The following is a 15,483-nucleotide window of genomic DNA, read 5'->3' on the forward strand; positions in this document are numbered from 1 at the left end:
GTTGGCACACGTTTCGTCTTGACTCTCCGGTAGAAACTTTGGGGCACTCTTTGAAGTACTTTGTGTTGGTTGAATAGATGAATCTGAGATTGTGTGATGCATATCGTATAATCAGCCCTAGAGTTCATAGTAAAATCTAGGTGACATTAGGGTTTTGGTTGATTTGTGTCTTAAGGTGTTATTCTAGTATGAACTCTATGATAGATCGAATGGAAAGAATAGCTTCATGTTATTTTACTACGGACTCTTTAATAGATAGAACGGAAAGGATAACTTTGAGGTGGTTTCATACCCTACCATAATCTCTTTGTTTGTTCTCCGCTATTAGTGGCTTTGGAGTGACTCTTTGTTGCATGTTGAGGGATAGTTATATGATCCCGTTATGTTATTATTGTTGAGAGAACTTGCACTAGTGAAAGTATGAACCTTAGGCCTTGTTTCCTACCATTGCAATACTGTTTACGCTCACTTTTATCATTAGTTACCTTGCTGTTTTTATATTTTCAGATTACAAATACCCATATCTATCATCCATATTGCACTTGTATCACCATCTCTTCGCCGAACTAGTGCACCTATACAATTTACCATTGTATTGGGTGTGTTGGGGACACAAGAGACTCTTTGTTATTTGGTTGCAGGGTTGTTTAAAAGACCATCTTCATCCTATGCCTCCCACGGATTGATAAACCTTAGGTCATCCACTTGAGGGAAATTTGCTACTGTCCTACAAACCTCTGCACTTGGAGGCCCAACAACGTCTACAAGAAGAGGGTTGTGTAGTAGACATCACACAACACAACAAGCACACCCACGATGACACATAGAGAGGGATGTACAGCGGCTCTCCAATGGAGTTTGGCGATCATAAAGTGGAGGCCCACGCAAGGGAGACAGATCTCTCAGTGGTGTACACCATCGACCCGGCCATGGTGGACGACTGCATCAAGACCATTGAGCAGTTGCTTGCTCGAGTCAAGTACAAGGTGGTCGGCATCGACCTCTAGTACACCGCCGGTCGTCTCAACATAGATCAGAAGGTTGTCGTTACCTAGTTGTGCATGCACCATCATGTCCTCATCTACCACTACTACATGGCCACAGAGCCTTCCGACCGTTTCACTAGGTTTGTCAACAACACCGACTACAAGTTCGCTATGGTGGAAACCACCGATGATGTAAAAGCACTCAGGGTTACGGGCTTGGCCTGCAGGAACCTTGTCGAAATCCATGAGTACTACATGGTTTGGGGCAGCACGAAGAAGGACTCCCTGGTTGAACTCGCCTCGGCCATCATCGACCCATACTATGAAAAGATGAAGCAGGATGCCAATAGAACACGTCCGGTATCCTCGCACGGGGCCTGGATGCGGCAATTGGATGAACCACACCTCGGGTTTGCAGCCAAGAGAGTGTACACATGTTACAAGATGCACAGGCGGATCGTTGACATGAGGAAGTGAAAGTGCTAAAAATCGCCTATTCACCCCCCCTCTAGTCGATAACTAGCACTTTCAATTGGTATCAGAGCAAGGTACTCCCTTGTTCTGTATGATTCGGTTTAATGACCTGGAGTTTTAGCTATGTCGACTGCAGGGATAATCAAGGTCTCCGCTGCTTGCCCCGTGTTCAATGGAACTGAATATCCCTACTGGAAGAATAAGATGCACATGCATCTTGAAGCCATTGATGTCGACCTTTGGTATGTCGTCAAGAACGGCGTTCCCAAAACTGGTGAAGGTGTCACCCCCACTGATGTCAAGAAGTTCATTCATTTGGACTCGACTGCAAAGAACATCATCTGTGGTCATCTGACCAAAGGGCAGTATGGCCGTGTGAGTGCACTGGAAACGTCAAAACTAGTCTGGGACTGGCTGTCCAAGGTCAATGAAGGCATCTCTACACAGAGAGACCAGAGGATCAGTGTTCTTCGCAATCTCTTCAATCGCTTCAAGAGAAACGACAATGAAAATGTCCAGCTCACGTTTGATCACCTCACCGACATCACAAATGAGCTTCAGGCTCTCAGCGCCACTGAGATCACCAAGCATGAAATTGTCAAGACATTGCTGAGATCACTTGACACCTCTTTTGACACCCTTGCCCTCATGATACAAGAACGTCCTGACTTCAAGACACTCGATCCGTATGATATACTTGAGAGGCTCAACACACATGAGTTCCAGCTTTCTGAGAAAAGAGATATTTGTGGCCCCAACTATGGCCGAACTCGTGCTTTGAAGGCAAAAGTTGTTTCCTCATCTGAAGAAGAAGAATCTGACTGCGGTTCTGACGATCCTGAAGACATTGGAAAGGAACTTGCCATGCTTGTGAAGAAGTTCCAGAGGTTCACCAAGAAGAAGGGCTTCAGAAAGTCTTCACGATCCAGCTCAAGAAATGATGAAGCTTCCACTCATGACAACAAGAAGAGAACCTGCCACAAATGCAAGAAACCTGGTCACTACATATCTGAGTGTCCACAGTGGGACAATGAGAAGAAGAAGAAGAAGAGCAAGGAATATGATTATGATGACAAGAAGATGAAGAAATCCTCAAAATCTTCTTCGAAGTCTTCATCATACAAGAAGAGCTCATCTGGCAAGGCTCGTGCTTTTGTTGGCAAGGAAATGGATTCAGAGAGGAGTCTGCTTCAGAGGAGGCGGAGGTGGAGTCTGGTGAGGAGTCTGACCCTGGCGTTGCAAGTCTGGCTCTAGCCACAGCCTATGTCGCCAAGTCCATCTTCAACACTGAAGACAATGACGTCCACACCAACGCTGAAGCTAATGACAAAGACGATTCTTCTCCCACCTACTGCTTCATGGCACGTGGTGCCAAGGTAAAATCTCGCGATGCTTACTTTCAAACTTCAAGTGAAGATGACTCTGATTGTGAATCCAAACCCAGCTACAAAACACTTGCTAAAATTGCAACTGAACAACAAAGGACTATGGAACATACTCAAAAACTCTTAGATAAAAGCGATGACCTGTTGGACGCGGAAATGACACGTTCACAGTCCTTAGTAGAAGACATAAAAAATCTTCATGCTAAGTACCAAGAACTTGAAAATCTTCATGATACGCTCTCAACCACATGAAAAGCTCTCCTATGATTATCTTCAAAGGAAGCAAGAGCTTGAGAAATTGAAAGCGACTCATGAAGATCTTCAAGCAGAGAATGAGTCACTTCGCGCTCAACAGATCAGTCCCGCTCAGGATGGATTCGAACCACCATGTTTAAAATGCATTGAGCGTGATAACGCTACATCTGTTGCTGAATGTTCCACTGCTGCTGCTGTTTCATTGTCTTCAACAACTGATGTGGTTACTAACCCCTCTGCGGAGGATACCACTAGTATTGCTGATGAAAATGCTAGATTGAAGACATTGCTTGAAACAGGGATGTACAAAAGTTTGAAGGGACATCAGACTCTCTGCGATGTCCTCAAAAAGCAGATTCTGAACCGAAACCCTAGGAAAGAGGGTGTTGGGTTCGAGAGGAAAACGAATGCTGATGGTTCCTACTGGAAGCCTGAGCAGTATCCCAAAACCACATGGGTTTCTACAAAGGAACCTTCAGTGGATCCATCCACCTTATCTGGATTTACCTGCGCTAATCCTATTATTATTGATGAATCCTTTGATGCAAACTATAAACTGTTCAAAAATCAGAATGGTGAAGTGTTTGCCAGGTATATTGGTACTAACTGCAGGAATGGACCTCCTATGAAGAAGATCTGGGTACCCAAAAGCTGTCTTGAGAATCTTCCAGTGAATGTCATCATGACACCACCAGTGAAGAAGACAAACCCCAGACCAAAGGCATCATATGGTCCAACGGCTACTTGCAAACACAGGACTCACTTGAGTCACCCTAACGCCAATGTTTTACAGGGAAATCATACTCAGACTCATGAATATGAGCGTGTGTCTTCAAATCGATATGTTCATAGAACTAAGAACTTCTTTGCTTATTCGTATGAGTATCATTCATCTCCTGCAAGGCTATTTGCTAGGGCTTCAAAGCCAAAATTCTCAGATGCTGCACTTAGACTCATTGCTTCTAAGCCACCCCTGAAAATGTGGGTGGTGAAGAAGAACTAACTCTCTTTTGCAGAATGTGGTCTCCAGCCAGCAATCAATGGCGTCCGATATAATTGCTGGGGACCTAAAACATAAAGGGACGCATGATAAAATGACTTACTATGAATTCCACATATGAATCTCTTATATGTCATACTGTGTGCAAATCTTGATCTAAACTGTGATAATCCATGTGTGTGTAAAATGCTTATGCTTCACAACATACCTTGTGAAGCCTATCCTCCTAACTGCACTGTAGGGCATGTCACCAAAAGCTTCAGAATGGATTATTGACAGTGGATGCACTAATCATATGACTGGTGATCAAAGTCTTCTCATGGACTCAACCTTACGTCCATCCGACAAGAGTAAAATCACATTTGCTGACACTGGTAAAGGCAGAGTATTGGGTCTAGGTAGAGTTGCAATCTCAAGGGATCAACACATGGATAAAGTGATGCTTGTTGAATTGCTTGGATTCAACTTAATGTCTGTCTCAATGCTTTGTGACTTAAACATGATTGTGATATTTGGAAAATATCGTTGCCTTGTACTAATGGAATCTGACAAATCTCTAGTCTTTGAAGGGTATAGGAAAGGTGATCTATACATGGTAGATTTCTCAACAGGTCCAAAACTTGCCGTATGTCTTCTTGCTAAAGCTTCAGAATGCTGGCTCTGGCATCGAAGGCTGGGGCACGCTGGCATGAGGAACTTGCATACTCTCGTCAAAAAGAAGCATGTCATAGGCATCGAAGGTGTCAAGTTCAAGAAAGATCATCTATGTGGTGCCTGCGAAGCTGGAAAGATGACAAGGGCCAAGCATCCCTCGAAGACAATCATGACAACATCTCAACCCTTCGAGCTGCTTCACATGGACTTATTTGGACCTACCCACTACTCCACCCTCACAACAACGGCGTGTCTCTATGGCTTCGTCATTGTTGATGACTACTCAAGATACACATGGGTGCACATAATTCTCTACAAGACTGAAGTACAAGATGTCTTCAGACGATTCGCCAATCGAGCAATGAACAACTATGGTGTCAAGATCAAGCATATCAGAAGTGATAACGGCACTGAATTCAAGAACACCGTGCTTGATCTTTATCTGGATACAATGGGAATCACTCATGAATTTTCTGCTCCATACACACCTCAGCAAAATGGCATTGTAGAGCGCAAGAACAGAACCCTCATCGAGATGGCTCGAACAATGCTTGACGAGTACAAGACACCAAGAAAGTTCTGGCCTGAAGCCATTGATACAGCTTGTCACATCATCAACCGTGTCTACATCCATAAGCTTCTAGGCAAAACATCCTATGAGCTCCTCACTGGCAAGAAGCCAAATGTCAGCTACTTCAAATTCTTTGGTGCTAGATGTTGGATCAAGGATCCCCATCACAAGTCAAAATTTGAACCCAAAGCTCACGAAGGCTTCATGCTTGGCTATGGAAAGGATTCGCACTCTTATAGAGTCTTCAACCTCTTCCACTACAAAATTGTTGAAATAGTGGATGTGCGATTTGATGAAACCAATGGTTCACAAAGAGAAATTCTGTCAAGTACACTTGATGAAGCTCCTTCCTGTGAATCTATTAAGTTGATGGGAACTGGTGAAATCATGCCCTCTGAAGCACAGCCTGAAGAGGAACTTATCATCTCTGCACCAAATCAACCTGAAGACAATGCTCAGACCGAAGATAATTCTCCCAATGATGACAATGATCAGCCAGAGCAGAATCTTCGTCATGTTCATCCTCGTGTTGCAAATGAAGTTCAAATAGAGAAGATTATTGACAGCATCAATGCACCTGGTCCGCTCACTCGCTCAGGAGCAACACAGCTAGCAAATTTCTATGGGCATTTTTCATTTGTGTCAATATCAGAACCCAAGAAAGTTGCTGAAGCTTTTATGGAACCTGAATGGATTCAAGCCATGCAAGAAGAACTTCAACAGTTCAAGCTGAATAATGTTTGGGAACTTGTCAAGCGACCTGAACCTCACAAGCATAACATTATTGGAACAAAGTGGATATATCGAAACAAGCAAGATGAGCATGGACAAGTCGTCAGAAACAAAGCTCGTCTTCTGGCTCAAGGATATACTCAAGTTGAAGGAATTGACTTCGATGAAACATTTGCTTCTGTTGCTAGGCTCGAAGCTATTCGCATACTGCTAGCCTATGCTAATCATCACAACATCTTGCTATATCAAATGGATGTAAAGAGTGCATTTCTAAATGGCAAGATTGAAGAAGAAGTATATGTTGCACAACCACCTGGCTTTGAAGATCCAAAACATCCTGATATGGTGTACAAACTGAACAAAACACTGTATGGCCTCAAACAAGCTCCTCGTGCCTGGTATGATACAATCAAAGACTTCCTGAAGAGCAAAGGCTTCAAACCTGGATCTCTCGATCCCACACTCTTCATGAAGACATATGATGGTGAACTGTTTGTGTGCCAAATATATGGATGACATAATCTTCGGCTGCACCAACCAGAAGTACAGTGATGAGTTTGGGTACATGATGCAAGAGCAATATCAAATGTCCATGATGGGAGAGCTGAAGTTCTTCCTTGGTCTTCAAATTTGTCAGCAACGAAATGGCATCTTCATATCTCAAGAAAAATACCTCAAAGATTGTCTAAAGAAGTTTAGAATGGAAGACTGCAAAGGCTACACGACGCCAATGCCAGCCAAGCACCATCTTGGTCCCGACGACAATGGTAAAGAGTTCGATCAAAAGGTATACCACTCCATGATTGGTTCTATGCTTTATTTATGTGCATCTAGGCCAGATATTATGCTTAGTGTTTGCATGTGTGCTCGATTCCAAGCGGCACCAAAGGAATCGCATCACTTAGCTGTGAAGCGAATTCTTCGATATTTGGCTTACACCCCAACACTAGGATTATGGTATCCAAAGGGCTCAAGGTTTGATCTAGTTGGATTCTCGGATGCTGATTATGCTGGTGACAAAGTGGATCGCAAGTCTACATCAGGCACATGTCATTTTCTCGGTCGATCACTTGTCTGTTGGTCTTCAAAGAAGCAGAACTGTGTGTCACTCTCAACTGCTGAATCTGAATACATTGCTGCTGGATCTTGTTGTGCTCAGCTTCTGTGGATGAAGCAAACTCTCAAGGACTATGGCATCGATCTGAAGCAAGTCCCTCTCTTCTGCGACAACGAAAGTGCCATCAAGATTGCCAACAATCCAGTCCAGCATTCAAAGACAAAGCACATTGAAATACGTCATCACTTTCTCAGAGATCATGTTATGAAGAAAGATATAGATATCATGCACGTCAACACTGAAGAGCAACTGGCAGATATCTTCACAAAGCCCTTGGACGAGAAAAGGTTTTGCAAGTTACGGTGTGAGCTAAATATCTTGGAATCCTCGAATGTCCTGTGATCAGGCACACATCCTAACACTTATGCATGTTGATGACTTAGATGTGCAACACACAAAGTAATGTATATCTTCAATCAATGAAGATTTACACTCTGAGTGTGAATACATTAACATGGAATTTGACTTCGGAGCGCCACAATAATTGTGCGCCGTGTCTGGGTCTAATACTTCCTATACGGTGGGTAACGCCACCACCAAATTTCTCTGTTTGAAGTGTTTCACTCATGGCGTTATTTTGCAAAGATTTCGCATTTGGTTTGTCTTCAGTTTCAATTTATCTTCATGATTTTTCTGCGCTATAGTGATTTGATTACATATATATATACTAGCGTTCTGTCCTCTACAGCATTCACTTATACCTATGTCTTCACTATTGAATCTTTTGAACTAAGTGAATGTGATCGGACCCTAATCTCTCACTGCTTACTATCTCAACTCTATCTGTCCAAATCATATGCATTCTATTGAAACTATCGAATGTCTTCTCTGCATCCTTGTCAGCAGAAGACACAGAGACAAATATCAAGTTCTATTTAAATGAACCATCTTAATTGTCGATATCCGGAGAAGCCGGAACGAACATCCGACATACTTGGCGGGCGTGGGAACGTGGGACAATTCTAAATATGTTGCATGCTTGCCACGTACCCCACGGATATGAACAGACAGGGGCACCTGCGTAATTGCGCTGTGCCGCACACCTACTTATAAATATGAGTCCCCTGCGGCAAAGAAATCCTTCTTCCACCTCTCCACCTCCGTCAAAACCCTAGCACCACCGCTAGCTCTCGACGATGCCGGCGACGAAGCGCTTAGCTGCAGCAACTTCTCCGACATCATCCTCACGCCAGCTGCGGACATCTTTCTCTCCGCCGTCGCCGTAGGTGTCCTCCGTCGCCAAGTTAGGGCACAGTGGGCTGAACTGCTCGGTCTCTCATTCTTCCCATCTAGCAGTTCTTCGTGCGGTAATTATAACTCTATTTTTACCACCTTTTTGATCTTCATAGATTCATCCTACTTACCGAAAGTGGTTTCTGCCTACTAAATGTTAGATCTATTCTATCTGCATCTCATAATGCCTAGTCTATTCACTTAGATTTCCTATCTAGTTTGATTTCTCACTTGTACTTATTCATGGATTGGTACAAATCTGGAACCAACTCACCACATATAAGTGAATGTCTTTGCATCATGAGGTCAATGTCTTCAAACTAATTTATCTTCAAAATCTTCTGAGAATGCATATGACCTCTTCCCCTTCCCTCGCATCTCTAATGCTGTCATAGGTACATGTCCGTGGGAGAATCCCTTGGTTCTCATAGTCTGCATTCGTTTGCAGAATACTTACAACATCATATCAATTCTCCTGAAGCCAGTTCCTGCTTGATCAGCAAGCGTAAATCTCTGAAGCCTCTGAACGTATGGAAGCCATTCAGCTTGAAGTTCATGGCTGCAGAAAAATTAGCAAGGAAGGGTGGCAGAGAGCGCAGAGGAGGAACATCCAAAGATCTACCTGATGACCTAGCAGAACTGTACAAGACAGACCCTGAAGAGACTTATCATCAGCGCAAGACACGAATCCAATGGATTCGACGCTATTGGGCTGAAGAATGGTTCAAGTACAAGTTCGTCACCAAGGAATATGCAGAGAAAAATGCTATCAAGAGTCCTTGGGGCGACATTCTCTATCGAGGCCTTCCCCCCAAGAACAGGGCTGAAGCCATTGCGTAAGAATTCTATCCTTGCATGGTCCGTGGACCACAGCCTGAACAAGCCGACCCATCATCATTACTCTGGTGTCACGACGACAATCTCTTCAAGCGCAACTTCTAGTTTGCTGTGGCTTCGGCAAAGGAAAACAAGAAGTCATGGGGGTTGGACTTCAATCCTGGTCCCTCTGCTCCCCGTGAGGATGGGACTCGTGAAGCTGAAGAGAATAGAATTGGCCCCTTTGCAAACCTTGATGGCCTCATCTCCTACATCTTGGTACAAGGTGCCAAAGTGGATCATTCTGACAATGAGGCTGATTCTGATGAAGCCCCAGCTCCTCCTTCGAAACCACAGAAGCAAAAGAAGCTAAAGGCTTCTAAACCCGTACCACCAAAAGCTTCTCATGCGAAGCCATTGGCCACTGCACCTCCTGAAGCCAGTGTGCAGTCTGAAGATCAATCCCGCATCTCCAAGAGGACGGAGAAGAAAAAGCAACTTGTCAGGCGTGCTGATCAAGCTCTGACTCCTGCTGCTATTCTGCGTGAAGAACCCATTGATCTATCAAGTGATGAAGATCTTGCGGATGATGCTCTTGAGCAGCTGATAAAGAGCAAGGAAGAAGCAGAAATCTTCAGCAATTTGCCTCTCTTTGATGTGGCCATCATCCACAATTTCATTGATGAGTGGTTCGACACCCCAAATGTCAGCTTTGAAGATTTACAGCTTCCAATTGGCCTCAGCGTCTCTTTCAATGGCGCCATTGCTTCTGAGCTGGCTCTCGCTCAAAGAATCGTTGAGCTCAAGCACAAGATTGATTATGAGAAGGCTCAATTCAAGAAGCATGTGGCCAAGCTAAGTGTTCAAGATGTCAGAAACTTCAAGGTCATGCTGCATGAGCTTAAAGAAGCTTTTCAGAAGAAGCGCCAAGAAGCTCAAGGCTCTCGTGAGCGCATGAAGAGTTTGGCTGATAAGTGTGTGCTTTCCTACAATGAGGCTGAGAAGCGCAAGTCACTTGGCCGTCCGGGCATTGACCCCAGAATGGCTGCAAAGAAAAAGAAGAAGTTTCCTACTGATCAACCTGCGCCTTCAAGCCAAGAAGCTCCACGTATTATCTTCCCAAGTAGCATGACTGGCTCGAAGCCAAAGGTTACCACAACTGCTTCAGAACAGAAGCAGACGAGGGCTGCAGAGGCAGAAGCCAGAAAGAGGAAGCATACCGAAGCCTCTGATGCCGCTCCCTCCAAGAAGAAGCGCAAGACCAAGTAGAATCGGGCTGCTCCCATAGAGCCCCTTTTTGTTGAACCCATCTCAGTGATTCATCCTGCATCTGCATCCCAAGAACATCGCATGACTGTGCATGAGCCTGCTTCCACAAAGGCTCCTGAAGCTGAAGATATTCCAGCAGCTGATCCCACCGCTGCTGAAGACATTGGTCATTATGACAATGTTGAAGATGATGAAGTTCTTCCTCAGATCGAATACAATGTGGTATCATCGCCTGTTCGTACGAACAGCAAACTCATCAGCATTGGTCGTCCTCTGACACCAATTGCACAGGATGATTCATGGGCTGATCGCCCACAAGAACAAGACTCCCCCAGTACTCTCCTACAACAACAACAAGCTACCCCCAACGTGCAAGAAGAGGATGAAGACTTTCAGGCTCAGCCAACTCCATCTCCTAAAGTGAAGCCAGCTCTTCGCAGGCTTCGCAGAGGACAAAGGCCTAAAGTCCCTCTGTCGAGCGTTCTAGAAGGAGAAGTGCAATGTTCACCTGTTGCACGGCAAGTACTTTCTGAACCTGCTCCAACTGTGAATGTCTCCGAGTCTGAAGCACATGCTGCTGAAGACAATCCGGCTGCATCAGCCGATGAAGAGCGTCAAGAAGAACGTGTCTCTACTCCCCCCATTCAAGAAGAAGCAGTTCATGATCTGAACGTGTCTGTGTCTGACCCTCCAGCTCCTCAAGTGGAGGTTGAAAATGCTGAAGCTGCCACCACCAACGCCAATACAGCCAGTGACGTAGTCATGGCTGATGCTAATGTGGAGCCTACACTAACTGTGCCTGAAGCAAATGTGGCTACTGAACCTGAAGTCAATGAGGATGCTGCACCCGAAGCCAATGAGGATGCTGCACCCTGAGCCAACATGACAACTGCTCCTGAAGCACCTGTCGTGCAGCCTGCCTCCGATGTTGCCCCTGCTCCTGTTCCGCTTCCAAGGCCTCACACAATTAAGCAAGCATACAGTCATGGTCAACTCACTACTATCCGATGGTCCATTCTGGTGCCTCCACCCTCTGCCTCAGGACCGCAATTTGACTATCATATTGAGCATAGGCCTCAAGTGCAGAAGCCAAAGCCCAGGTTGCCAAGGTTTCCATGTACTGCCAACTCACCAGGGTCCTTCAATGCTAATGGCTTCAAAAGCCACAATACCTTCTTTGACAGCGCTAAGAACCCCTACTCCAAGCCAAGAATATCATCAGATAGGTTCTGGAGCTATCAACAGAGAAGCTATTACTCATGCGTGTTATATGATCAAGGGTGCATTTTCCCTCATATGCGCCTTGACACTGAAGCCATTGCTGGACTGCCATGCTTAGAAGAAGCACTTGATTGCTTTCGTGATGCTGGTCTTCTCCACTTTGTGACAGACAAAGAACATTGGAATGAAGAGCTATTGCTTCAATTCTATGCCACTCTGCACATTCGCGGCTACAACAGAGACATCAAGACATGGGTTCTCGAGTGGATGACTGGAAATGTTCATCATGAAGCCAAAGCTATGGATATCATCGAGCTTACAGGCCTGTCCACTCCCGGAGAACTCTATGAACCTGGCTGTCAACATCATCGCAATGCCCTGGAAAGCATCTTTCATATGCCTGAACCCAATATGAGTCAGATGCTGAGCATGATGAAGCCTTTGCCCCGTGATGCTGAATATCCAACAGAGTTCTTTGTTGAAGACCTTGAGTATCTGCCACGCACCATATATCACATCATCAGGCGGACTCTATGGCCTATCAAAGGACATTCATCAGCGGCAAAGCTTGAAGGAGCTATGAAGACTTTGGTCTTCTACATTTACAATGGCATCAGCTTCAATGCACAAGATTTCTTCATCAGACAACTAGCTACCTCTGACTCTGATCTCTTTGGTCTGAAGTTTTATGCTCCATGGGTCATGCGCCTCATAAAGCGACACTCTACTGTCAACTATCAACCTTCTGCTCGAAATCATGTGATATTTCTACCTGAGGTTGATATGTCAGTTGAAGCTATATATCCTGACCCTGCCAAGAAGCCTCTTTGTCTTCAGAATGCCGAGCACCAAAGCTTCACTCAACCCATTGAAGGTGTTCAAGCAGCAACACGAATCTATCCATTTGCTGGTAACACTCGTCTGCCTCACAGAGCGCCCACTGAAGCCACTGAAAGCACCATTGCCCAAAGGCCTCGCAAGCGTTCTCGCGTTCTCAATGACCGAGAACTTCTTGTGGCCCTTCATCAGAAACAGGATAAGCATCATTTTTGGCTCAAGAGACAGATACAAAGCCTCTTGGTGGATGTCAATCGCATTCGCAACCTTGCCACCAAGAATGCCTTTGTTGCTCATGAAACTTGCCGGAGATCATGGAAGAGTTTGACCCTGCTTAGTGCTGAAGCAGATCTTCAAGACGATGGCTCCAATGAAAGATTTCAGTTTGACTCCACTCCTCCACGGAATGCTGTCTTACGAAGAACTCCATCTCTTGAAGACTCTGAATATTCCTCCTCCGTGGCAACAGTTAATGCCAGAGTGATCGATGATGAAGATGATGCTACTTCACCACCTCCAACTACTGCGCGCATCGACACTGCACCAAGTTCCTCTGCACCGCCACCCAACGACAACAACCCTGCTGCTTCACCTACTCATCAAGAAGACGAGTAGATGCTCTATGTCTTCAAACCTTTTTGGTCATTACTGACAAAAGGGGGAGAAGCGTATGAGCTGATAGTCTTCAAGCGGGTTCATATGGGCGGTTGCATTATATTTTGCTGCGTGCTTACAACTCTTGCATTTTGATACATTTGGTTCTTTGAGTTGTAACACCTAAATTTGATGGTCGTCTGCTACTTCTTCTACGTGTTTGCTTTACTCCGATGCGATGATAACTTCCGCACTTAGATCATCCTGCAGACGTCCATTTTTCATTATGCATGTCATTCTACTTGTTATATCATTTCATGCATGATGAATTATCTTCATAAGTTGAAGTGGATCTCCATAAGTACAACCTGCCATGTGCATTTGCAATCCAAAAGCAAATTGTTAATATGCACATCTTCAGGGGGAGCCCTTGCTACTTATGAAGACAATTCCTATCCTTACAATATCACATACTTTATCCCCGTTGAAAACTTCAACCAGTTTGTCATCAATCACCAAAAAGGGGGAGATTGTAAGTGCATCTAGTGCCACCCCTAGTTGGTTTTGGAGTATTAACGACAAAGTTGGTTGAGGGACTAATGCGTTTGTGAGAATTGCAGGATAACACAGGTAGTGTCCCTCATTGATTCGGTTTACCTACCGGAGATGACCCCTAAAAATGTATGAAGACATTGAAGACAATGGTGGTATGAGAAGATATTCATATTGAAGACTATGACATGAGAAGACATTACGTGAAGACAATGGAGCGCGAAGACTGTGTGGTTTCGTCGTTTCCTTTCTTCTTTGTTGAGTCATAGGAACCACCGTACTATTAAGTGGGGTCCAAGTGAACTAAGTCAGTGTGAATGAAGTGATGCTCAACCCAAATCCTATGTCTTCGAGCAAAGACAATGAGAGCAAATCTTATCCAGAGTTGGATGAGTCAGCTTTGCGTGTAGCCCAAGTAAAGTTGCCGTGTGTGTTTGAAATCTGACCGTTGGAACACGTGTCAGTTCCTTAGTGACCCAGGGTCATTTCAGACAAATCAGGTCGGGTTTCCTAGTGGCTATAAATATCCCACCCCCTACACCATAAATTGGTGGCTGCTCAGAGTTTGTATACGAATTTTGTCGTTTGAGAGCAACCCACCTCGAAGCATTTGAGAGAGAGATATCCTTGCGAGGACAAAGCCCAAACACCCAGAGCCAAAGAGTGTTAGGCATCACTGAAGTCTTCCTATCTGTGTGACCTGAAGACTTATTACACTTGAGGACTGTGTATCCTCCAGCCGGTTAGGCGTCGCGTTCTGAGCATCCAAGAGTCATTGTGGATTGCCGAGTGAACGAAGTCTGTGAAGGTTTGGAAGTCTCCCTTGAAGACTTACCAGAGTGATTGGGCGAGGACTAAGTGACCTTAGCTCAAGGGGAATAACGTGAAGACATGGTCTTTTGAGTTAAATCTCAGCCTCCCTAACCAGACGTACAGTTGTCACAGCAACTAGAACTGGTCCAACAAATCCTATGTCCTCAACAAGCAACTGGTTCTATCTCTTCCCTCCTTTGCTTTGAGTTTGTCTTCGTGAAGTCATTGCTTATTGTTTTATCCGATTGACTTCATTGCTTGACTACTATTGTTGATTGGCTTCATACTATCTTCCATCCTGATCCTACTACCTAGCTGCTATTAATCCTCAAATGTTAATGCTATTGCATACTTGATTATGGCTTGCTTGTTGTAGTTTATCTTCCGCCGCATATCAATTAGGTTGTTTTTATACTTTGTCTTTGAAACTTCCATGTTTTGAAGACTTTCCTAAAAATCGCCTATTCACCCCCCCTCTAGTTGATAACTAGCACTTTCAGGAAGTGCCTCATTACCCAAATCGACGAGCCCAGCTCGAGCCACAAGCAGAGCAAGCGTCACGAGAAGTAGATGATGATCAGATGATCGTTTATGCTAGTTAATCATGCATGTAATATATAGTTTACTTTGGTGTGTGGAAATGTCATGTGTGTAGTAGCCACCTATGTAATTATGCATGTAATAGTTTACTTTGGTGTGTGGAAATGACATGGTTGTAGTAGCCACCTATGTAAGTGGATTTTAAATTTGGTTATGTAACCATGTCCTTATAAGTCTCTCTCTCTCTCTATATATATATATATATATATATAGAGAGAGAGAGAGAGAGAGAGAGACGGTCTATTCTGCTAATATTAGCAGAATAGTTATTCTGATAACACTTCCGCACTGCACACTCAACAAAAGCGAACTGCATCTTCTTGACGTTGGGCACTGCAATGCTTCACGGGAGAACTGCTTCATTTTCTGGTGTT

Source organism: Triticum dicoccoides, chromosome 7B (assembly GCF_002162155.2).
Source record: "Triticum dicoccoides isolate Atlit2015 ecotype Zavitan chromosome 7B, WEW_v2.0, whole genome shotgun sequence".
In the NCBI taxonomy this organism is placed as follows: Eukaryota; Viridiplantae; Streptophyta; class Magnoliopsida; order Poales; family Poaceae; genus Triticum; species Triticum dicoccoides.